Source organism: Neoarius graeffei, chromosome 6 (assembly GCF_027579695.1).
Source record: "Neoarius graeffei isolate fNeoGra1 chromosome 6, fNeoGra1.pri, whole genome shotgun sequence".
In the NCBI taxonomy this organism is placed as follows: domain Eukaryota; kingdom Metazoa; phylum Chordata; class Actinopteri; order Siluriformes; family Ariidae; genus Neoarius; species Neoarius graeffei.
Genome location: NC_083574.1, coordinates 81,162,150 through 81,189,447, shown reverse-complemented (window position 1 = coordinate 81,189,447; position 27,298 = coordinate 81,162,150). Strand labels below are relative to the sequence as shown.

The window sequence follows — 27,298 nt, the reverse complement described above, 5'->3', positions numbered from 1 at the left end:
GACAGTTTGTTGCGAGGCCTCCTGCCCATGAGCAGTTGAGCTGGTGACAGGCCTACTGACTCGAGAGGAGTAGTTCTGTAGTCCAGGAGTGCAAGGTGTTTGTCGGGTGCTTTGCTCCAAAGCCTCTTGACTGTTTGCACCGCATGCTCTGCTTCACCATTGGAGTGTGGCGTGTGTGGTGAAGATGTCTTATGCAGGATGCCATAGCTCTTACAGAACTCCTTGAATTCCTCCGATGAATACTGCAGACCATTATCTGTCCTAAGGGTGGCAGGGATGCCATGTCTGCTGAACTGAGTTTTCAGAGTCTCTATTGCAGTGCGGCTGCGCTGATCTTTCAGTTCATCCACTTCAATGTATTTTGAGTAATAATCCACAAGTACAACATACCATTTTCCTTCAAACTCGAACAGGTCGGAGGCTACCTCTTCAAATGGCAGTTCTGGTGTCTCTGTTGGTATAAGTGGTTGCCTGGGAAGTCTGTTTTGGATTTCAGCACACTTGCAACAATTTCTGATCATGTTTTCTATTTCAGCGCTCATGCCTGGCCAGTATAACACTTCACATGCTCTCTGCTTACTCTTCACCATTCCTAGGTGGGACTCGTGTATGAGTTCCAACATGTGTCTTTGCATGGTGGGGGGGCACCATGATGCGCAGTCCCTTATACACTATGCCGTCAGATACAGCTAATTGGCTTCTTGAGTCCCAGTAGGGCTGAACAGGAACTTCCCGTCTATTATCCGGCCAGCCTCGATGAATTGTCTGTTGGAGAAGGCTTAACTCCTCTTTTGTGCATTCTTGAAGTTCAGCATATTTCTGATCACTCACTGATACGAAGTTGAGCATGGAGACACAGTCCAGGCCAGTTGCCTCTGGCGTGTCGTCTGCTAGCTGTGCTCTAGAAAAGGTGTCAGGCAGCTCCATGTCCTTTCCTCTTCTGTAGCTCACCGTGATGTCATACCACTGTAATCACAGGCACATTCTCTGGATATGCATAGGAGTAGACAGCAGTGGCTTTTTGTAGATATCCTCAAATGGCTTGTGGTCGTTGTATACTGTGACATGTTTACCAAATATGTAGTGGTGACACTTAATGCAGGCATGGACAATGGAGAGCATCTCCTTCTCGATTTGCGCGTAGCGCGTCTCTGCATCAGTCAGCGATCTGGATGAGAAGGCGACAGGCTGGTCGTCCTGTAGTAACATGGCTCCTAGTCCCATGCTGCTCGTGTCACAGTATATTTCAACAGGCTTTGCTGGATCATAAAACTTGAGTAGTTGAGGGGGGGAGCATAGCTGCTTGAGCTTGTCAAATGCCTGTTGTTGCACTTGCTGCCATGCGAACTCAATGTTGCTCTTCATGAGCTGCCATAGTGGAGTGTCTACTTTACTTAAGTTTGGAATAAACTTTGACAGGTATGTCACACACCCTAAGAAGCGACGGACACCTTCCTTGTCTGTTGGCGGAGGCATGCTCCTTACTGCTTCAGTTTTTGCTGGGTCTGGTTTTAACCCATCAGCTGTAATCAGGCTGACTGGCAGATGTGACACTTGTTGAAATTAAGCTTCGGATTATAGCTTGTGGCTCTCTCAACTACTTTGCGGAGGATCGCATCATGCTCCTTCATCGTGGACGCTGCTATAAGAATATCATCCATCATGCCTGTGGCTCCATTAATGCCCTCGAGCATTTGGTCCATGATGCGCTGGAAAATCTCAGGTGTGCATTTTATACCAAACAGCAGTCTTAGCCATCTGAACCTGCCTATTGGCATGTTGAAGGTTGTAAGGAGGGATGACGCCTCATCTAACTATCTGAAGGAAGCCCGATTTAGCATCCAAAACTGAGAATACTTTTGCACCAGGTACTGTATGGTGGATATGACCTCTTCTGTGGTGCGCATGGGGTAGTGCTCCCTCTTAATTGTCTTGTTCAGGTCACTCAGATTTATGCAGATTCTTATCTTGTCCTTACGTGTGACAACGACCATGGAGCTGACCCACTCTGTCAGTTGGTCTCCTTTGACAATGTGTCCATCCTTGACCATCTCATTAAGCTTCTCAATTACCTTAGCCCTGAGTGCTACTGGTTGTCAGCGCACTGGATGCACAACGCCCTTTGCATCTGGGTCAATCTTTATGCTGCATTTGCCTAGCAAGGTGCCTGTGGTGCATGTACAGTGGTGCTTGAAAGTTTGTGAACCCTTTAGAATTTTCTATATTTCTGCATAAATATGACCTAAAACATCATCAGATTTTCACACAAGTCCTAAAAGTAGATAAAGAGAACCCAGTTAAACAAATGAGATAAAAATGTTATACTTGGTCATTTATTTATTGAGAAAAATGATCCAATATTACATATCTGTGAGTGGCAAAAGTATGTGAACCTCTAGGATTAGCAGTTAATTTGAAGGTGAAATTAGAGTCAGCTGTTTTCAATCAATGGGATGACAATCAGGTGTGAGTGGGCATTCTTGTTTTATTTCAAGAACAGAGATCTATCAAAGTCTGATCTTCACAACACATGTTTGGGGAAGTGTATCATGGCACGAACAAAAGAGATTTCTGAGGACCTCAGAAAAAGCATTGTTGATGCTCATCAGGCTGGAAAAGGTTACAAAACCATCTCTAAAGAGTTTGGACTCCACCAATTCACAATCAGACAGAGTGTGTACAAATGGAGGAAATTCAAGACCATTGTTACCCTCCCCAGGAGTGGTTGACCAACAAAGATCACTCCAAGGGCAAGGCGTGCAATAGTTGGCAAGGTCACAAAGGACCCCAGGGTAACTTCTAAGCAACTGAAGGCCTCTCTCACATTGGCTAATGTTAATGTTCATGAGTCCACCATCAGGAGAACACTGAACAACAATGGTGTGCATGGCAGGGTTGCAAGGAGAAATCCAGTGCTCTCCAAAAAGAACATTGCTGCTCATCTGGTTTGCTAAAGATCACATGGACAAGCCAGAAGGCTATTGGAAAAATGTTTTGTGGATGGATGAGACCAAACTAGAACTTTTTGGTTTAAATGAGGAGTGTTATGTTTGGAGAAAGGAAAATACTGCATTCCAGCATAACAACCTTATCCCATCTGTGAAACATGGTTGTGGGAGTATCATGGTTTGGGCCTGTTTTGCTGCATCTGGGTCAGGGCGGCTTACCATCATTGATGGAACAATGAATTCTGAATTATACCAGCAAATTCTAAAGGAAAATGTCAGGACATCTGTCCATGAACTGAATCTCAAGAAAAGGTGGGTCATGCAGCAAGACAATGACCCTAAGCACACAAGTCCTTCTACCAAAAATGGTTAAAGAAGAATAAAGGTAATGTTTTGGAATGGCCAAGTCAAAGTCCTGACCTTAATCCAATGGAAATGTTGTGGAAGGACCTGAAGCGAGCAGTTCATGTGAGGAAACCCACCAACATCCCAGAGTTGAAGCTGTTCTGTATGGAGGAATGGGCTAAAATTTCTCCAAGCCGGTGTGCAGGACTGATCAACAGTTACCAGAAATGTGTAGTTGCAATTATTGCTGTACAAGGGGGTCACACCAGATATTGAAAGCAAAGGTTCACATACTTTTGCCACTCACAGATATGTAATATTGGATCATTTTCCTCAATAAATAAATGACCAAGTATAATATTTTTGTCTCATTTGTTTAACTGGGTTCTCTGTATCTACTTTTAGGACTTGTGTGAAAATCTGATGATGTTTTAGGTCATATTTATGCAGAAATATAGAAAATTCTAAAGGGTTCACAAACTTTCAAGCACCACTGTAAGTTCAGGAAAATCTTCCAGTCCAACTGGTGCATGTGTGTTTGGGTTCAGAGTGGCTTCAGTGTTAGTGCTCACCTTGTTTCCGATTGCACCATCCTGCAGAGAGTCCAGCCGAACAATCAGGCCAAGAGCCTCAGCTGAAGTGCCGCTGAACACGTTCTCTTGAACAATGTACACAATTTCCAGCTCTGCATTTGTTTCACAGTCTTTGTATTTCAGGGGGAGGTCAACTGCAGCAACTGGCTTCACCTTGTGGTTGGAATAGGTGCGCAGCACCTTGATGGAGTGTTTCAGTTCACCTGTGTGCATCAATAACTGATAACAGTCCAAAGTCAGTGTATTACACTTTGCACCTGTGTCTATTCTAAACTGCACTTCCTAGGAAAGAACACTGATGTCTACAATCCACTTGTCATCTGCCACAATTGCTACTGGAACATCCACTCATGTCAGGTTTATGTCCAGCATTTCTTCCTCAGGTGTGTCCTCTGGCTCCGCGCTCACTGAACTCATGCTACGGTTGTGGCAGACTGCTTCCCAGTGGCTTGGTTTGTGACAGTATGAGCATACAGAGCCTTTAGCTGCACATTTTCCTTGGTTCCATGTATGTTGTGGGTGTTTTCCGCATTTTAAGCAGTTTTTTTGAATTTGTTTCCTGTCTGTTTCTGCTGAATGGGCTTTGTCTGCACATTGCTATGTGACTTTTTATTAGCATAGGCTGTGTGCTTTGTTCTTGTGGCCACTGTTGACACTTGTGAGTCCTCCTCTCTAACAATTCTCATCTGCTTTTGTGACATTTTGAATTGCTGGGGAATTTCAATAGCTTTAGCCAATGTCAGATCTTCACCTTTATCCAGCAGCCTCTCTTGGACCTGTTTTTATCTAATTCCTGCTATTATAGCATCAATCAACATGTCGTCTGAGTCAGCATACTCACAGTCCATTAGTAGTAGCCTCAGATCCTTCAGAAAGTGGTCAAAACTCTCAGTTGCACCTTGTTTCCTCTGCTTGAAACAATGTCTGGCTATCCTTTTATTCTTTCTTGGTCTTATATAGCTGGCAAACTTATTCAAGACTTTGACTGGATCTTCTTTCTCACCATCCACCCATGTTAGCATTTTGTAGATTTCCCTGCCTTGCTTGCCGATCCACGTTCCTAGCCAGCTGGCTTTCTGTTTAGCTTCTAGCGCTGAAATGAGGACCAGCGAAGACGAAACTCGCGTGGCAGCGGAACCTCTCGAATTCTTGATAAAGATCGGCGGTATCCCAGTCAATCCTGGGGTGATCAAACTGCGTAGTCATGGCTGCGTGTACTGTTCTTGACAGACTTCTGACACCATGTAATATACTCACTTTGAGTATGTTGAGCGTAACACAGTAACGAGGCCAGTGTTGCACAAGACTTATATTTTACTACTTCCTTGGCATGCACACACAGAGCAGTACAGGGTGCAGAGAGTGATTGTAGTGGTTCAGTGTTGGTGGGTGGAGCACAGAGGACGGCAGGACAGAGATCAGGTTCAACAATCGCTTTTATTGCTACACTTTTCAGTCTAACATTCCTTTCACACAGACGCACACACGACTGGCGTCTTGCTCGGGGATGAGCTCTCCTCTGCTCTCCCTCTTTAAATAGGGTGTGGTCACTGGGAAGACACACACAAACACAGGTTAACTGATGTCAGGTGTAGTGATTCTGCCACTTACCTTCCCTGACTCCGCCCTCCTGTCACAGGCTGGCGCTTGACCACACCCCCGCTGCCACAGTGATACATAGGTAGGCAGCTATGGAAGCCCAAAGGTCGTATTCACAACAACAATACATTACAGTAACCAAACATTATGTCCTCAGTGCAGGTTGGCATTCAAAAAAATCAAATGCCTCAGTCTGGATGGGCTGATGTGCTGGTTTCTCCTCTCAGTTAGTATCTGCCCTGTTTTTGACAGGCAGTTGTTAGTTTGGGACCAGACACACTAGGGTCAGTAGATGTTGAGCCAGCTTGGCCTCTTTCTCCTCCAACTGCACTGTGGGATGGACAGTTCTGATGTGTCTGTGCAGGTTTTTAAGAAGAAGAAGAAGAAGAAACCTTTATTCATCACATGCACACTTCAAGCACAGTGAAATTTATCCTCTGCATTTAACCCATCTGAAGCAGTGAACACATGCACACACTCAGAGCAGTGGGCAGCCACACCAAAGTGCCCGGGGAGCAGTCAGAGGTTAGGTACCTTGCTCAAGGCCACCCCATGTTAACCTAACTGCATGTCTTTTGGATTGTGGGGGAAACTGGAGCACCCTGGAGGAAACCCACACAGACATGGGGAGAACATGCAAACTCCACACAGAAAGGCCCTCGCCGGCCACTGGGTTTGTGGTGGAACCTGCTCTTACTGTTATTTTCATTTTACAGTGAAGGCACTCTGTTCTGCTATTCCCAATATCTTTAAACTGCAGCCAGATGCTGCTTTGTTTATGGGTGTCAGTCATATTTACATGTTTTTGCGATGCACTCGCCCTATATCCTCACATGTGATTGGCCACAAAGCCACCATGCTGCCAATCAAAACAAAGTTCTGCTGTGAGCAGAGCTGAGCCACTGAGAGTGAGAGCTGAGCAGCTAAAGAAAAAAAAAAATGGGGAGCCGGCTTTCATCCAATGGGAGTTGGCTCTTCTGATTCACTACAAAGCATTGGCTCTTAGAGCCGATGATTTTGCGCATGACATCACTACCAGATGCTCATCAAGGTGCCGGCAGACTGGGTTTAACAAACATCTTATGCATTCTAGCATCTTCCTAGAGTTGTATGATCACCTTGGTAGAAATAACGAGACAGCAGAAATCTGTGTGGTGTTTGAAACAACTTACTTTGAGGTACTAATTTGCTGAATATGTCTCAAAAGAATCCAACATTTTGAGAGTTGTCATTGATGCACATTTCTGATTTAATATTTCTCCATGGCTAGGTTTTGATCATACATGGGCATGACCAGGATACTTCTGTTTATCTGAGACTCTGAAACATGGTGAACAATTAATTCATTAGGTACAGTGAAGCAAGACCATGAAGGCATTCAAAAATGAATAAATGGAGCTACTGGTAACCAGCATAGCTGCTTAAAAACAGATGAATTCTTGTACATGTCAAGATTACTGCAGCATTATTTTTCACTCTCTGTAAACCAGATAAGAGTCTTACAGTCATCCCGATGAGTTGACCAAAATGCATGTATATGTTTCTCACCATCAGTAGTCAAAAGAATGTAACAGACCTTGGATATGTTTTTGAAGGTGAGAGAATGCTGTTTTGCAGACAGTACTTATGTGGGTCCTCAAGCTGAGGCTGGTATCAGCAATAACTCCCTTTTTTTCCCCTCAGTTTTTAGCCTTCACAAACAGAGAAATCAGCTAAACCAGGATTTTGTTTTTATCATTGTTTAACTGCAGAAAAATATAGTGCAAAAATATAGGACCTGATGTTCAACAAAACAAATTTCACAAGGGCTTTGGGAATCAGCCACAAGAGCACAAGAATTTGGACAATGAATGCCATTTAGAAGGTCTGGTGAAAACAAAAGGTTGATGTTCCAATTCATCCCAAAAGTGTTCAGTGGAGTAGAGCTCTGTGCAGACCACTCGACTTCTTCCACACCAAACTTGGAGAACCATATCTTTTATGGTGCTCTGGCACCTAAGACATGATGGTTTACCTCTACTGACCTCAAACTAACTCCCAAGGAAATGAGTCTTCATTGGAACAGAGAACAATGAAAACAATTTTATGAACTGATCACTTGATCAAAGTTTCTCCCTTTTCCCCTGACTCAGTATTTTATCGGCTCTGCTGAAAAGATCTTTGCCACAAATGAACGTTTACACGAACGGAATCAATGAAACATTCAGAAAATGTGCACAAGTGCATTTGCACCTCCCCCCCCACACACAAAAATAAATAAAAACCTAGTCACCATGTGGGCAGAAGATAGGGGGATGCTCCTTAGTAAGAGAAAAGGTGTTGAATAATCAATTTATTCCCAGACCAGTGTGTTGTGTGTGCCTGTAGAAATGTTAGAATAATCAGTATTTTAATCAATGTGAATGTATCTTGCCCTATTTCTAATCAAATAAGTATGTTTATGTCAAACAACTAATAATTTTTTTTGAATGTATAAAGATTCATTGAATACATTTGATGTTTTGAAGCTCTGAGACAGTTTAAATCTGGCATGTACAACCCCGATTCCAAAAAAGTTGGGACAAAGTACAAATTGTAAATAAAAATGGAATGCAATGATGTGGAAGTTTCAAAATTCCATATTTTATTCAGAATAGAACATAGATGACATATCAAATGTTTAAACTGACAAAACATATCATTTAAAGAGAAAAGTTAGGTGTTTTTAAATTTCATGACAACACATCTCAAAAAAGTTGGGACAAGGCCATGTTTACCACTGTGAGACATCCCCTTTTCTCTTTACAACAGTCTGTAAACGTCTGGGGACTGAGGAGACAAGTTGCTCAAGTTTAAGGATAGGAATGTTAACCCATTCTTGTCTAACGTAGGATTCTAGTTAGTCAACTGTCTTAGGTCTTTTTTGTCGTATCTTTCGTTTTATGATGCACCAAATGTTTTCTATGGGTGAAAGATCTGGACTGCAGGCTGGCCAGTACAGTACCCGGACCCTTCTTCTACACAGCCATGATGCTGTAATTGATGCAGTATGTGGTTTGGCATTGTCATGTTGGAAAATGCAAGGTCTTCCCTGAAAGAGACGTCATCTGGATGGGAGCATATGTTGCTCTAGAACCTGGATATACCTTTCAGCATTGATGGTGTCTTTCCAGATGTGTAAGCTGCCCATGCCACACACATTAATGCATCCCCATACCATCAGAGATGCAGGCTTCTGAACTGAGCACTGATAACTTGGGTCGTCCTTTTCCTCTTTAGACCGAATGACACGGCGTCCCTGATTTTCATAAAGAACTTCAAATTTTGATTCGTCTGACCACAGAACAGTTTTCCACTTTGCCACAGTCCATTTTGAATGAGCCTTGGCCCAGAGAAGACATCTGTGCTTCTGGATCATGTTTAGATACGGCTTCTTCTTTGAACTATAGAGTTTAAGCTGGCAACGGCGGATGGCACGGTGAATTGTGTTCACAGATAATGTTCTCTGGAAATATTCCTGAGCCCATTTTGTGATTTCCAATACAGAAGCATGCCTGTATGTGATGCAGTGCCGTCTAAGGGCCCAAAGATCACGGGCACCCAGTATGGTTTTCCAGCCTTGACCCTTACGCACAGAGATTCTTCCAGATTCTCTGAATCTTTTGATATTATGCACTGTAGATGATGATATGTTCAAACTCTTTGCAATTTTACACTGTCGAACTCCTTTCTGATATTGCTCCACTATTTGTCAGCGCAGAATTAGGGGGATTGGTGATCCTCTTCCCATCTTTACTTCTGAAAGTCCCTGCCACTCCAAGATGCTCTTTTTATACCCAGTCATGTTAATGACCTATTGCCAATTGACCTGATGAGTTGCAATTTGGTCCTCCAGCTGTTCCTTTTTTGTACCTTTAACTTTTCCAGCCTCTTATTGCCCCTGCCCCAACTTTTTTGAGATGTGTTGCTGTCATGAAATTTCAAATGAGCCAATATTTGGCATGAAATTTCAAAATGTCTCACTTTCGACATTTGATATGTTGTCTATGTTCTATTGTGAATACAATATCAGTTTTTGAGATTTGTAAATTATTGCATTTCGTTTTTATTTACAATTTGTACTTTGTCCCAACTTTTTCTGAATCGGGACTGTAATTTGCATTAATATGTTGTGGCAGCGGGGCTTGATCAAGTGTCGGCTGTGGGAGGAGAGGAGTCAGGTAGAACCAGAAGGTAACGTGTGAAAAGTCTGGCCTACTAACTCCTGTGCTTGCCGAGAAGCTGGGGTCAATCCACTCATGTTTGGATTCACAGAGAGAGAACCAGAACAGTGTTCACTCTGTGTGGGTTTTCATGGTCTCAGAAATCCAAAGTAATATCTTTATCTTTGTGCAATTTAAATACTGTGAGAAATAGCTTTTTGTTATGAGAAACCAGAGTGTGAGTGAGTGAGGGGGTTTTGTTGTTTGTTTGTTTGTTTTGGGGGGCATTCAGAGTGTGTGTCTTGGACAAACAGGTGTACATACATGAAACTTCTTTAATAAAATCTTCCTCTCTAAGTGTATGCGCCTGCTTGCAATCGTTATTGAATGAGAACAGGAAATTTACTTCGAAATCTAACACAGCTTGTCACCACTGTGAATCCTCTCCCCATCAAAACAGCAGTTATCGAAGATTTTTTTTAAGAATAAAATCTGTATTTAAGCTGAAGACAGAGCTAGCATTAAGGTAACATGACTTGAGTAACCCAATTAATTAAAAATCACCCACTGATATCCCTCATCTGAGTTACTATCATTCCACCAATTTCCAGGAGGTTGTAATCAGGGGTCTTCAATCTTATCCGCAAAGGGCCAGTGTATTATACTGTGAGTAGTAAGAAAGTACTGATGAGTTTCTACAGTAAATAGCTGGCATTAGCAGTGTTGTTCGCATCATCTCTGAGAAACAATGAGGATGTTCAGAGGTATTCAATGACCACTGAGCTACAGATTTTTTTTTTTTTTGCTTGTTTGTTTTAGTAATTGACATAGTGAAGTGACTGTAATATAAAATATATTTTATGTACAGCATAAATACCTGGTGTTAGCAGTGTTGTTTACGTTGTCTCTGAGAAATAGAGAGGATGTTCAGAGGCATCCAGTGACCAACATAACTGCAGACATTTTTTAAATTTTTTGTTTTAGTGATTCACATGGTGAAGTGATAAAATATCATATTTTCTATTATAATGTTCAACAGTATACAATAAAATGAAAATGACAAATTGATGTCATTCTCAGATGATGGGCAGGGTGCTGTTCAGCTAAATCAAATAGTTCATGCATTTAAAAAACTGATACTGAATGTGTAGAGCAGATCAGTCTACACATACTGTGTTGAATGTTGTACACAAATTCACAGACTGTGTTAATTTTAAATCTACACAAAACTGTGTAAAAAAGCTGAATACTTCCAACACAGTTTTATTTCATTTTGATAAAATGTGTAGAATACTGCACATAATTTGTGCAATTTTTCTACTTATTTCAATGAGTGTAAGGACTTTGAATGGCTCACGTGATCATTCTGCATGTCTCACAGACACAAAAATATGAAGTTCAAGACACAGACACCTGATTGTTACACAATAAATGTTTTTCACAAGTTGACCTTGAATACAGAACACAACGCACCCTTATGTCACTTACCCTCAGCCAGTGGGCAGATATGTTGCCAGCATGTGATGCCCCCTCTTGTGTGTACTGTCCCATAGCAGTTTCCAGAAGGAAGAGGGGCAAACCACAGGTCACAGCAAACACCAAGTAGGGCACCAAAAACACCCCTAATAACATGCAAACAATGCCAACCTCCAAATTACTCACGAATTATTTGTACATACTAAAATCCTGTTCTTGTAGTTGAATGTTTTGTGAATTTTTTTACGTCAGAGAAAGCACAATGAATCATTAATACAACATACAGTATAAAAAGAGATAATAGACAATATAATACCTCTATCAGTGTTCTTACCTCCTCTATTCCTGTAGCAGAGGAAGGGGAATCTCCAAACATTGCCCAGACCCACGATGTCTCCTGCTACAGCCAGAAAGAATTCAATTTTATTGTCCCAGAGTCCCCTCGCCTCTAATTTTCTGTTTTTCAACATCTTTTAATGAAGTGCTGTCTCCTGCTATGATGAACTGTAACAACTGCCATCTCTTTGATTCCTGGCTCCACAGCCAAATTTGATACTTTGAGCTGTTGTCTACACGTTTCCCAAACTTTAAAACAAAGAAAGCAAACAATTGTCAATATTTATACCCACACATCATCTTGAAGCTAATTATTAGGCACAGGTTTAAACTGTGAAGGGGTGTGGTCAAAACTGAACTGAAGACACAAAGGGAAGGAGAGAGAACAGGTGAGCTGTTGCATGTTTATAATTAAGACAAATCTATATAGTTTTTTAATGGAATACTGAGAGTGGACTTCATACACACACACACACACACACACAGCGCCCTCCACAATTATTGGCACTCCTTATAAAAATTAGTTAAAAGGGTTTGAAAAAAATCCACATTTTGGTGAAGTCACTTTAGCTCACACTGAAAAAATGAAAAAAAAAAAAAGATCCAACCTTTCATTGAAACTCATTTATTCAGAAAAAAAATCTCTCATCAAGAAATAATTATTTTCAACAAAAACACATGTGCCGCTATTATTGGCACCCCTGCATTTAATACTTTGCACAACTTCCCTTCGCCAGTAAAACAGTTACCTAACTTACCTCAAGAATTTTGCTCTCGCTGTCACTGGCACAAATCCACTCCCCATCAAAATGGCAGTTTTGACATTATACAATGATGCTCATCACACATTCCGGCCAAAGTCACTGGAAGTTAGCATTACCCGGTAACACCATGCATGAAACACACACTTGCCAAAAAAAAACAATTAACCACTTCTGTGACTACAGCATAAACCAGCCTTTACCTATTTCGAGAGCATGTCGGATGTAGTTGTTAAAAACAAGTAGCAAGCTAATGTTATTCAAGCTGAAGATAGAGAGAGCTAGCAGTAATGTAATGCTACTTAAGTAACCCCAGTAGTTAAAATTCCCCCACTGAAATCCCTCACCTGAGTTATTATATCATTTCACTGATTTAGGGCGACCAGATTTCCCGAGTCTAAAACCGGGACACTTTGTGTGTGACTGTGATAGCCGTGCACGCACACGCATTTTGATGTAAACATGCGCCAGCTCAAACCATGGCTCAGACAGGTGCTTTTATCATTTTGTAGAAGCTCACTTTTATCAACATTTCAGAGAATAATCAAGTATTTTCTTGTTATCTACATGTAGTTCTATCACAATTCAGTTAAAGTAAGAAAATCAGACAACAGATGTGATATTTGGGAATAGGCCAATAGCCTAAATTTCAAATGATTTATTTCACCTTTGTGAAAATGCCAAGAAAATGCATTCCTTGCATATTAACGTCAACATTTTATGCGATGAACTTTTTGTTTTAAACAATAGGCTATGCATTGTAACAGGAACGAGTGCATGAGCCTAATCGTTGTCACCTCTGAACCTTTACCCAAAATGCCTCTGTTTAATCTTAACCAGTGTAGGCTATTAACTATTTTGAAAACGTGAACCCTGAGTTGACAACAGCATCAAACAAGTCAAGACAATCTGTGATACAGATTAAAGACAGATGAAAGACAACAAAAAATGTTTCAGAAACACAGCCACCCAACCCACCCTAAAGAAGATGCCATTTTATTGCATATATTTATATGATGAGTGAATTTGCTCCAGTAGCGCTTTATTGCCCGAGAGCCTGCTGTGAAACTGCAAGCAAGTATCGTTGAAATTGGCCCGGGTAATGAGCAAGACTTTGAGAGTATCACGGTCATGTAATTCCTCTCGTCAGTCCAGGTGTTGCACGAGTGAAGATATTTGCTCAACTGGAGCATTGGTGCCAGGTAGGCACATGGCAAACTGGCAAAGCTGGCTGACATTGCTGTAAGGAATCACCCTACTCTTGAAGTGTGCGAACATCTCCGCCCAGCGCTCATCCATTCGGCATTGTCGCGTACTAGTTGACAGCCGCTAGCGGAAAAAGCCATTATAATGTGGCCTCTATATTGCAACATTGTACAAATAGATACATTCTAATGTTGACTGCGCACACATGCACATTGATGCTGAATTGCTAGAAGCTTTATTGACATCTCGTTGGCTATATATGATCGTTGTAACTGGGACAGTTTGTTAGTGTTTGGTGTAAACCGGGACATTTCAGCGTCCCGACAGACCTTTGTCGGGACTGGGGACACGCAACTAAAAATCGGGACTGTCCCGGTCAAACCAGGATGTCTGGTCACGTTACACTGATTTCTAGAAGGTTGTAATCAGGGGTCTTCGATCTTATCCGCAAAAGGCAGGTGTATTATACTGTGAGTACTAAGTACTGATGAGTTTCTCAATGGCTGGCATTAGTAGTGTTGTTCACATCATCTCTGAGAAATGGAGTGGATGTTCAAATGTGTTCAATGACCACTAAGCTGCACATATTTTGTTTTGTCTGAGTGTTTCACATAGTGAAATGATTGTCATATGAAATCTAATATTTTATGTACAACCCCGATTCCAAAAAAGTTGGGACAAAGTACAAATTGTCAATAAAAATGGAATGCAATGATGTGGAAGTTTCAAAATTCCATATTTTATTCAGAATAGAACATAGATGACATATCAAATGTTTAAACTGAGAAAATGTATCATTTAAAGAGAAAAATTAGGTGATTTTTAAATTTCATGACAACAACACATCTCAAAAAAGTTGGGACAAGGCCATGTTTACCACTGTGAGACATCCCCTTTTCTCTTTACAACAGTCTGTAAATGTCTGGGGACTGAGGAGACAAGTTGCTCAAGTTTAGGGATAGGAATCTTAACCCATTCTTGTCTAATGTAGGATTCCAGTTGCTCAACTGTCTTAGGTCTTTTTTGTCGTATCTTCCGTTTTATGATGCGCCAAATGTTTTCTGTGGGTGAAAGATCTGGACTGCAGGCTGTCCAGTTCAGTACCCGGACCCTTCTTCTATGCAGCCATGATGCTGTAATTGATGCAGTATGTGGTTTGGCATTGTCATGTTGGAAAATGCAAGGTCTTCCTTGAAAGAGACGTCGCCTGGATGGGAGCATATGTTGCTCTAGAACCTGGATATACCTTTCAGCATTGATGGTGTCTTTCCAGATGTGTAAGCTGCCCATGCCACACGCACTAATGCAACCCCATACCATCAGAGATGCAGGCTTCTGAACTGAGCGCTGATAACAACTTGGGTTGTCTTCTCCTCTTTAATCCGAATGACACGGCGTCCCTGATTTTCATAAAGAACTTCAAATTTTGATTCGTCTGACCACAGAACAGTTTTCCACTTTGCAAGAGTCCATTTTAAATGAGCCTTGGCCCAGAGAAGACGTCTGTGCTTCTGGATCATGTTTAGCTACAGCTTCTTCTATAGAGTTTTGGCTGGCAATGGCGGATGGCACGGTGAATTGTGTTCACAGATAATGTTCTCTGAAAATATTCCTGAGCCCATTTTGTGATTTCCAATACAGAAGCATGCCTGTATGTGATGCAGTGCCATCTAAGGGCCCAAAGATCACAGGCACCCAGTATGGTTTTCCGGCCTTGACCCTTATGCACAGAGATTCTTCCAGATTCTCTGAATCTTTTGATGATATTATGCACTATAGATGATATGTTCAAACTCTGCAATTTTACACTGTTGAACTCCTTTCTGATATTGCTCCACTATTTGTCGGCACAGAATTAGGGGGATTGGTGATCCTCTTCCCATCTTTACTTCTGAGAGCCGCTGCCACTCCAAGATGCTCTTTTTATACCCAGTCATGTTAATGACCTATTGCCAATTGACCTAATGAGTTGCAATTTGGTCCTCCAGCTGTTCCTTTTTTGTACCTTTAACTTTTCCAGCCTCTTATTGCCCCTGTCCCAACTTTTTTGAGATGTGTTGCTGTCATGAAATTTCAAATGAGCCAATATTTGGCATGAAATTTCAAAATGTCTCACTTTCGGCATTTGATACGTTGTCTATGTTCTATTGTGAATACGATATCAGTTTGAGATTTGTAAATTATTGCATTTCGTTTTTATTTACAATTTGTACTTTGTCCCAACTTTTTGGAATCGGGGTTGTACAACAGTATAGAATAAAATTAAAATAAAATGGCAAGTAGATTTCATTATCAGACTATAGGCAGCTGCTCTTCAGCCAAATCAATTAGCTCATGCATTTAAAACACTAATTCTGAGTTTGTGTAGAGCAGATCAATCTACACATACTGTGCTGAATGTTGTGAATAAATTCCCAGGTTGTGTTAATTTTCAAACTACACATAACTATGTATAAAAATGTGAATTCTTCCAACAGAATTTTAATATTGACACAATGTGTAAACTAGAGTGCTGTAGATAATTTGTGTCATTTTTCTACACATTCCTTTGAAGAGTGTACATTCATAACCTAACACTGGATATCTTTCTTTATGCTTCTCAGACTGAAATGTTCTAACTATTTTGAAGCTTGTTCCTCTGATCTTGCTTTCAGTAAATGATGTCCATGTTCACTCAATTTTTTTCCTTTATCTTATGCCTAAAAGACACTTTCCATTACTTGGCAATGTCACATATTCCATGATTCAGATGGGTTTTATGGAATGCAAGGAAAATCATCTTGTACAAAATTTATTGGAGCGCTATGATCACAAATTCAAACCTAACCCTAATGTTTGTAAATTTTTATACAAATTTTACACAATTATTTTGCACATTTTAATGTATTAATGCAAAATTTATTATGAATTGTGAATTTAGAGCTAAAACTAAGAACTGATGACTAAATGAATGTCCAGCTATTTATGGTCTCCACAAATTTATAGCCTACATTTTTGTTTATTTTCCTTTTTCCAGATGCATCTCCTAGTAAGGATAGTGAAGGGCACAGTGGGATGTTGTGATTTAGAAAATGAGATAGTTCCTAAGTGATTTTAGTCCAGAAGTGTGTAACTGTTATACAGTCCCATGGGGCATATATGTAATCAGCTTGTGCATTTTGTGTGCACTGCATGCAGTTGTTGGTTTAAAATGGCTAAATAACTCAAACTAACATAATAATAATAATAATAATAATCTCAGTGTAAATTGAATTACTGAATATTCTGAATGTCATTGTTATATAGTTTAACATGATTGTGCTTAACAGTCAAGCCTACAAGAAAATGTCCCATGTCCTAGAAATGAGAGATGATGTACATTGTATCATTACTTTTAAAAAATGGGTGGTTTTTTTTTAATCCACTGAAGACCCAGCCCACTGCCAGGTACTGAAACACATCAATGAAGACAATGCATGCTCCATTATAGGTGTAGTAGTCAAGCAGCTGAAATACATACATTGTACACACATATACACACACACACACATTGATCTTACCAACATGTCTACATTATGCCAAGAAAAAAAGGACATCAGCCATAATCTCAGAGAAGCCATTGTTACTGCTCATCATTCTGCGGAAAGTTATAAGCCCATCTACAAACAATTTCAAATTCACCATTCTCCAGTGAGAATTCTTTACAAGTCAATGACTGTACAAGTGCATCTCAAACAATTAGAATATCACACAAAAGTTCATTTTTAAAATTCAAATTGGTAAAATTTCATATTTTATATACACACACTTTCTTCATGACATGTAAAGTGAAATGTTTCAAGCCTTTTTTGTTTTAGTTTTAATGATTATGGCTTATAGCTCATGAAAATCAGAAATACGGTGTCTCAAATTATTAGCATATTTCCTAAGATCAGTTTAAAAAAAAAAAGGTGTTCTGCCTTCCAGGTATTTGCTGTTCATTTTAACGCTAAGAGTTTTATTTGGAAAATAGAGCTTTTATTTTGGTAGTACGCACCACACATGTGCACAGGAAGTGAGAATTCCAGCTAGGCAGAGGAGAGCGCAAGTGATGAAAAAGGAATCAACGGACCCAAAGAGCAAAAAAAGTAAACTTAGTAAGGAACTCCTGCAGAAGCAACGCCTGTATGTATGCATTTGTAACATTTTGTGTAAATTCATTCGTTTAAAAAGTACTTTAAAAAAACGGTTTTGAGAAGTAAGAAAAAAGATGTAAGTCACATTATTTAAGCTAACAGTAATTTTCCCTGTGTTATGCAGCCACAGGTAAAACGCTAATTTTGAGATTGCGCTGTAGTAAATTGATGTATTGTTTTATATAAATGTGAGCCACCTTTTGTGGACAATTGTACTGATATATTAAGTTAAACTCGCATTGGATTTATGTGGAACTTGAGAGATCGCTGATTGCGTTTTTTTGTTTTATTTTCTTTTCTTTCTTACAGTTTCACTCTGTGTTAAGGTGAACATTAAAACTATAAAACTACAGCTGTCTCATCTTTAATATAGAGTTTAGCTCGCTGTCAAACTGAGTAGCTATCGTCTCAGTGAGGACAGTACAGTGAAAAGGCGGGAATCTGGAGTCCAACTAAGAAGCAAAAGGAAAGAAAATGGAGGTCAAGTCAGAAACAGGATCAAAAGCTACCAAAACCTCTTGCTCCTCTGGATCCAGCGCAACCATCAGAGCAAGGGCTGAAGCAGAAGCTGCAAAGGCAAGGGCTTTATATGCAGAAGAAGAAGCAAAGCTTAAAGTGGAAAGTGCTGAGAAGGAAGCAGAGCTGCAGTTAGGAAAAGTGAAGTTGGAAGCAGAGCTAAAAGCCCTGGAATATAAGAGAGGCAGCCACAGCCGTAGCTTATGCTGAGGCTATGGAAGCGGCTGAATAAAAGTCCGATAAGTCAGACTCAAGTAGAGAAAGTTTAAGAAAACGCAAAGAACAAAGGACACAGGAATATGTGGAAACGCAAGCAGAGCTAAAATCTGAGAAAAGCCAGGAACAAACCACAGGACTCTGTCCAGCATCACAAGAAAAAAAGTTTTGCTACATGGTACGCCCAATCCCAAGCAAATGCAACTGTTCAGCACCAAGCAAACAACAAGCACAGTAACACACAAGAAAAGACATGTCTGGACAAGGACAATGATTTCAAACACAACAGCTACGTAAATGGTCAAAATGGGTTCCTGCCAAATCCTGTCACAAATAGCTACTACTATGGTCCCCCAGTGAATCCAAAATCGCCACAGTATGTTCCTCACAGTATCTCTTCCACACAAAGTGTAACACCTGAAACAGAACATCTGGCTCGTTACTTGGCTCGCCGCGATTTAGTGAGTACAAGTCTCTACCAGTTCGATGACAAGCCCGAAAGTTATCGAGCATGGCAGTCATCCTTTAACAATGCCACTTCAGATATTGGACTCACAGCTACAGAAATGTTGGATCTGCTGGTCAGATGGCTAGGACCTGAATCTGTCAAACACGTTAAAAGAATCCACTCTGTGCATGCTGGAAACCCCAATGCAGCTCTGGAAAAGGCCTGGATACGGCTCCAAGAGTGTTACGCTGCACCCGAAGTAGCAGAAAAAGCCCTTTTTAAAAAGACTGGATGATTTTCCAAAAATAACTGCCAAAGACTACAGCAAGTTGAGGGACTTTGGAGACTTGCTCATGGAGATTCAAGGAGCTAAAGAAGAAGGATACTTAACAGGACTCACATATTTGGACACTGCAAGAGGTATTGGGCCCATAATCCAAAAACTTCCTTATGGACTTCAAGATAAGTGGCTCTCAGTTGGTTCAAAGAAGAAAACAATGGACTTTTCCCTCCATTCGACCACTTTGCCAGTTTCATCTGTCACGAGGCAAAACGGAGAAACGACCCAAGGTTCATACTTTCACGTGCAACTGAGAGACCCCATGACGCACCCACAAGGAGCTTTGGGAACAGAATATCCATCCACAAAACTGATGTTTTCACAAGGCCAAAGCAAACGACAAAGTTGCCTGCAAGCGATCAAGAAGGGCAAGAGAAAAACTGTCCCATTCATAACAATGCACACCCACTAAGAAAGTGCAGAGCCTTCAGAGCAAAAAACATTGAAGAAAGGAAAACAATTTTGAAAGAAAACAGGATCTGTTTTAAATGCTGCGCCTCAACTAGTCATCTCGCTAAAGAATGCAAAGTTTTTGTAAAATGTTCAGAATGCAACAGCGACCGTCATGACACAGCAATGCACATTGGCACTCCACTACAAGTCTCCACAAGGCCTACTCCCCCAACAAACGATGGCGGGGAGGAGGAGCAAGCTGCCACCAGCACACAAGTGAGCTCACAATGCACCCAGGTTTGTGGCCCAGGGCAAGCAGGCAGATCATGCTCAAAGATCTGTCTGGTTCGAGTGTATTATCAAGGTCAACGCGAAAAAGCAGCCAACATGTACGCAATACTGGACGACCAAAGTAATCGCTCACTGGTGCGCTCAGACTTTTTCGAACTGTTCAACATCAAAAGCCCACTCTTCCCCTACAAACTAAAGACTTGTGCCAGGCCGCTCGATACAGCTGGCCGCAAAGCAGAAGGTTTCCTGATTGAGTCTCTTGATGGAAAAATAATACTGTCACTACCGCCGCTGATTGAGTGCAATGAAATACTGAATGACCGTTCTGAAATCCCAATGCCAGATGCAGCACGAGGTCACCCACACCTGCAAAAAATAGCGCAACACATCCCTGAGCTTGATCCCAGCACAGAAATCCTGATACTACTGGGAAGAGACATTTTAAGGGTCCACAAGGTCCGCCAGCACGTGAACGGTCCCCACAATGCCCCTTTCGCTCAGAGGCTGGACCTGGGATGGGTCCTGATTGGAGACGTGTGTCTTGGAAACGCACACAAGCCCACCATAAGCACGTACAGAACCAGCATTCTCGAAAACGGCCACCCCTCAATCTGTACACCCTGCAACAAGTCCATTAAGCTGGTTGAGAATGCTTGCCAAGGCGGGGAGCAAAAGACTCAACCCTGCAAAGCAACACTAGAGACTTTGGGACAAAACGTTTTCAACGAAACAAGCTCTGACAACAAGCCTGGCCCCTCCATGGAGGACACAATCTTTCTGGAGATGATGGACAAAGAAATGTTCAGAGACGAGTCAAATCACTGGGTTGCACCGCTGCGCTTCAGACCTCACCGCCAACTGCTCTCCAACAATCTTGAGTATGCACTGTCTCGTCTTCACTCACTGCAAAAGACATTAGACAGAAAGCCAAAAGTAAAAGAGCAATTCATCGAGTTCATGAGCAAAATCTTTAAAAATCAACATGCAGAGGTAGCTCCACCATTAAAAGAGAACGAGGAATGCTGGTATCTGCCAACTTTCGGAGTCTTTCATCCACAAAAGCCAGACAACATACGGGTGGTCTTCGACTCCAGTGCAAAATCATCTGGGACGTCTCTCAATAACGTCCTCCTCAAAGGCCCAGACCTCAACAACTCGCTCATTGGAGTCTTGGTCCGCTTTCGGAAGGAGCAGGTTGCTGTGCTCGCAGATATTCAGCAGATGTTCCACTGCTTCCTCGTCCGCAACGATCACAGGAACTATCTAAGATTCTTGTGGCACAGAGACAATGACATGTCCAAAGAGATAATCGACTACAGAATGCGGGTTCATGTATTCGGGAACAGCCCATCCCCGTCTGTGGCCATCTACGGACTCTGAAGAGCCATCCAAGAAGGCGCTCACAAGTATGGCGCAGACACAGTTAAGTTCGTCGAACTCCACTTTTATGTCGATGACGGCCTAATCAGTGTGCCCACAGACAATGAAGCCATCAGTCTACTCCAAAGAACCCAAGCTTCTCTCAGTGAATCCAACTTAAGGCTGCACAAGTTTGCTTCAAACAGCAACACTGTTCTCCAAGCATTCACACCAGAGGACCGAGCCCTTCTCAAAGATCTCGATCTCAGCGGAGAAGCTACACCAGTACAACGCAGTTTGGGCTTGCTATGGATGACCACCATAGACACCTTCACTTTCAAAGTGTCCGAAGACAAAAAGGACTTCATGCGCAGAGGTGTTCTGTCCACAGTGAATAGTGTCTTCGATCCCTTAGGCTTGCTTGCACCTGTGACAATTGAAGGTAAAAGTCTACTAAGAGAGTTCTGTGCAGACAACAGCGATTGGGACGCTCCACTCCCCAAAGAAAGACTCAAATAATGGGAAGCATGGAGAGACTCTCTGCACAATCTGAGCAAACTGCATATTCCAAGAGCCTATACAGAAACCTCACTCTCCAAAGCCAAACACACTGAGCTATGCGTGTTTTCTGATGCGTCCATCAAAGCTATCGGAGCCGTGGCATATCTTAGGACAGTTCAAGACAATGGACAAGTGAATGTGGGATTCATTCTAGGAAAAGCTAAGCTAGCTCCGCTCTCCCAACCCACCATTCCGCGGTTGGAGCTGTGCGCCGCGGTACTAGCAGTCGAGGTTGCTGATCTCATTCAAGGTGAACTGGACCTGCAAGTACACTCAGTCAAGTTCTACTGTGACAGCAAGGTTGTGCTTGGATATATTCACAATCAAACAAAACGCTTCTACGTCTATGTGCACAACCGAGTTCGTAGAATCCTCCAGTCCACCAAACCAGACCAGTGGTTCTACGTCAGCTCAGAGAAAAACCCAGCAGACCACGTGTCCAGGTCAGTTCCCGCATCACACCTCACTCAGACAACATGGTTTATTGGACCAGCATTCTTGTACAAACCAAGCCTAGACCCTCAGAACGCAGAACAGTACGAACTTGTAAGCCCAGAGACAGACACAGAGGTTCGCCCGGAAATGAGCAGTTACCTGACACAAACAAAAGAGAAAGATCTCTCAGCCAAACGATTTTAACGCTTTTCATCCATGCAGTCACTCACCAGGGCAATAGCAACTCTCACCCATGTAGTCAGAATCTACAAGCAAAACGAGTTCAGCGGGTGCAAAGGATGGCACCACTGCAAGCTCCCTCAGACCCCTGATGAGTTAGATCAAGCCAGAGCACTCATCATCAAAGCGGCTCAAGAAGAGAGTTTCTCTCAAGTGACATTGCAGCTCTGACGTGCACGCAATCTGTGCCCAAAAGCAGCACTCTCCGAAAGCTGAACCCCATCCTGAAGAACAATCTGATTTGTGTCGGAGGCAGATTCAAGCATGCAGGACTCAACAACACCGAAACAAACCCTGTCATTTTGCCAAAGAACAGCCACATCTCCCTACTTCTGGTGAGACATTATCACGAACAAGTAAAGCACCAAGGCCGCCACTTTACTGAAGGAGCACTCAGAGCAGCAGGCTATTGGATCATAGGTGGAAAGCGACTCATCTCTTCAGTTTTGCACAAGTGTGTGATATGCCGTCAGTTACGTCGCAAGACTGAAGTGCAGCTCATGGCCAACTTGCCACCAGAACGCTTACAGGTGTCCCCACCTTTCACATACGTTGGAGTGGACGTGTTCGGTCCTTGGCAGGTCGTCTCCAGACGCACAAGAGGTGGTCAGTCCGAAAGCAAGCGATGGGCAATGCTTTTTTGTTGCATGAGTTCACGCGCCGTCCACATTGAGATCATCACTTCCTTGGACACATCCAGCTGTATCAACGCACTAAGGAGGTTCTTCGCAATACGAGGACCTGTCAAGCAGATACGATCGGACTGTGGAACAAACTTTGTGGCAGCCACCAAGGAGCTGGGGCTGAGTCAAAAGGATCCAGATGTCACAATGCAGAAGTTCCTCAACGAACAGAACTGTGAGTGGGTGTTCAATGTACCCCATGCATCCCACATGGGAGGATCGTGGGAAAGGCTAATAGGACTCTTGAGACGCATCCTGGATGCTATTCTTCTCAAGGAGAACATCCAGCTTACTCATGATGTCTTATGCACTCTAATGTGGGAAGTGGCTGCCATCATCAATGCCAGACCCCTGGTCCCTGTCTCAAATGACCCAGAATCACCTTCCATTTTGTGCCCTGCCATGATTCTCACACAGAAAGTGGGAGTCCCACCACCTCAAGGACAATTCACAAACAAGGATCTCTACAGTAAACAGTGGAGACAGGTGCAGGCACTCGCAGATGAGTTCTGGCATCGCTGGCGTCAGGAATACCTTCCTACCCTGCAGCTCCGCAGGAAATGGACAGAAACAAAGAGAGATGTGAAAGAAGGAGACATCGTACCTCTCAAAGACCATCAAGCCACACGCAACAAATGGCCAATGGCGAAGATCACCACTGTTTCACCTGGGAGAGATGGCAGAATCAGAGAAGTGGAACTCAGAGTGTCAGAGCAAGGTTCCATAAAGACTTTTAGGAGACCTATTTCAGAGGTAGTTCTTCTATTGCCTGTAGAGTAATGGTTAATGTTTAAAATTGTTTGTTAGTGACCTAGTTAGGTCAGGCGGGGAGTGTTCTGCCTTCCAGGTATTTGCTGTTCATTTTAACGCTAAGAGTTTTATTTGGAAAATAGAGCTTTTATTTTGGTAGTACGCACCACACAGGTGCACAGGAAGTGAGAATTCCAGCTACACTGTAAAAAAAATATTTGTTGTTTTAACTTAAAAAAAGTTAGTGCAAGGGCTGACTTAAAATTTTGAGTTCACAGGAATTCACATAGTAAGTTAAATTGTTGTGAACTTACTATATTAATTTCAGTGAACTCAAAATTTTAAGTCAGCCCTTAAGGCAACCCTTGCACTAACTTTAAGTTAAAACAACAAATCATTTTTTACAGTGTAGGCAGAGGAGAGCGCAAGTGATGAAAAAGGAATCAATGGACCCAAAGAGCAAAAAAAGTAAACTTAGTAAGGAACTCCTGCAGAAGCAACGCCTGTATGTATGCATTTGTAACATTATTTTGTGTAAATTCATTCGTTTAAAAAGTACTTAAAAAAAAACGGTTTTGAGAAGTAAGAAAAAAAGATGCAAGTCACATTATTTAAGCTAACAGTAATTTTCCCTGTGTTATGCAGCCACAGGTAAAATGCTAATTTTGAGATTGAGCTGTAGTAAATTGATGTATTGTTTTATATAAATGTGAGCCACCTTTTGTGGACAATTGTACTGATATATTAAGTTAAACTCGCATTGGATTTATGTGGAACTTAATTGAGAGATCGCTGATTGCGTTTTTTTGTATTTTTTTCTTTTCTTTCTTACAGTTTCACTCTGTGTTAAGGTGAACATTAAAACTATAAAACTACAGCTGTCTCATCTTTAATATAGAGTTTAGCTCACTGTCAAACTGAGTAGCTATCGTCTTAGTGAGGACAGTACAAAAGGATTTACAATCTAGAAATGTCCAACATCTGAAAAGTATGTTCATTTATACACTCAATACTTGACTGGGGTTCCTTTACCATGAATTACTGCATCAATGCAGCTTGGCATGGAGACGATCAGCCTGTAGCACTGCTAAGGTGTTCTTGAAGCCCAGGTTGCTTTGATAGTGACCATCTCATCTGCATTTTTGGGTCAGGTGTTTCTCATCTTCCTCTTGACAACATAGGTTCTCTTTAGGGATTAGGTCAGGCAAGTTGGCTGGCCAACCAAGCACAGTAATATGGTCAGCAAACCTTTGGATCGTAGTTTTGGCACTGTGGGCAGGTGCTAAGTCCTTCTGGAAAAGGAAATCAGCATCTGCATAAAGCTTTTCATCAGATGGAAGCATGAAGTGCTCTAAAATCTCCTGGTAGATGGCTGCATTGACTTTGGATTTGATAAAACACAGTGGACCAACACCAGCAGATGACATGGCACCCCAAATCATCACAGACTGTGGGAATTTCACACTAGACTTCAAACACCTTGGAGTCTGTGCCTCTCCACTCTTCATCCTGACTCTTGGACCTTGATTTCCAAATCTCATGTCATCTCATTAACTCTAGCCGCTTTATCCTGTTCTACAGGGTCACAGGCAAGCTGGAGCTTATCCCAGCTGACTACGGGCGAAAGGCGGGGTACACCCTGGCCAAGTCACCAGGTCAACACAGGGCTGACACAGACACAGACAACCATTCACACTCACATTCACACCTACAGTCAATTTAGAGCCACCAGTTAACCTAACCTGCATGTCTTTGGACTGTGGGGGAAACTGGAGCACCCGGAGGAAACCCACGCGGACATGGGGAGAACATGCAAACTCCACACAGAAAGGCCCTCGTCGGCCACAGGGCTCAAACCCGGACCTTCTTGCTGTGAGGCGACAGCGCTAACCACTACACCACCATGCCGCCTGATTTCCAAATGAAATGCAAAATTTACTTTCATCTTAAATGAGGGCTTTGGACCACTAAGCAATAGTCCAGTTCTTTCTCTCCTTAGCCCAGGTATGATGCTTCTGACATTGTCTCTGGTTCAGGAGTGGCTTGATATTAGGAATGTGATGGTTGTGGCCCCTTTCCTGAAGACAATGCGTGGTTGCTCTTGATGTACTGACACCAGCCTCAGTCCACTCCTTGTGAAGCTCTCCCAAGTTCTTGAATCAACTTTTCTTGATGATCCTCTCAAGGATGCAGTCATCCCTGTTGTTTTAGCACCTTTTCCAGCCAGCCTTTTCAGCAATGACCTTCTGTGGCTTACCCTCCTTGTGGCGGGTGTCGATGATCGTCTGCTGGACAATTGTCAAGTCAGCAGTCTTCCTCATGATTGTGATGGTGTGTACTAAACTAGACAGAGAGATACATGGTATTTATACTGTTTTACTCAAACTTGAAATGAAAACTTGTAATAGTTTGAGATTTTTTTTTTCAACGTAGGCCATAATTATCAAAATTAAAATAGAAAAATGGTTGAGTCGAGAATATATTAAATGTTCACTTTCTTAAATAATTGATGGAAAATCTTGAACTTTTTCACAATCTTCTAACTGTCTGAGATGCACTATTATCTATTTGCATGTATCTTTTCCCATGATTATATCTATTTCCATGTCATGAATTTGCAACAGCTAAGGCTCCCACAGCTGTTGGAAATCAGGATCAAGGTGGAATTTAACAATCTGCATAGCTCCAAGCAGAGTCAGTCTATGAATCAGCAATATCACATTGTGGAATGTGACTATAAAATACACTACCTGAAAATAAAGGACATAGAATATATGATGAAAATTTAGACCTTACTGATTTATAATGCTTTATGACCATAAATGACCATATAAGTGAGTCATTTTCAGGACTGATATGTTGCTAATGTTAGGTCATCATTTGTAGCTACGTATAAAAGTTGATGAACATACCTTCCCTGTACAATTGACTCCTTTCCAGATACAGAAAGAACAGAGGATCCACATTACAAGTAGACACAAGAAAATCTCCCAGTTGACATTTCCCACAATACCTTTAGAAATAGAAATCACTCTTCTCATTTGGAGTGAATGGAATAAATTGGGGGGAGGGGGGAGAATAATATTCTGGAACATTTTGTTACATTAAATTCCTGGGTAACTCAGTAAGAATTGTTTTATTTTATAGTGGTATCATTCTACAAACCTAAGGATAACGAAGCTTCCCCTGTTTGTTTCCAACACTTGGTCCTTTCAATTTCCATTCTTCTACACTAACAAACAGAATTCATAATGAAATACAATGCCTCCATTTGCTCTCCCAATCTATCACTACATCACCTCATGAATCATAGTTTTGTGGTCCTGCTGCTCTTATGTCAACAGCAAATAATAATAATAATAATAATAATAATAATGAATCCTACCTGTCTCAATGAATCAGGACATTGAGACAGTGAAATATGAGAGTGGCACGTTCTGTCTGAGAGCCTGTCTCTCTGTGAGGTA

The 27,298-nt window shown here is 41.8% G+C and overlaps 1 pseudogene; it reads right to left on the bottom strand.

The window, feature by feature from the left end:
• Positions 1-11,612, bottom strand: part of LOC132888108 (sodium- and chloride-dependent GABA transporter 3-like) — an 82,442-nt pseudogene extending 70,830 nt beyond the window's left edge.
• Positions 11,613-27,298: the final 15,686 nt, after the last annotated feature.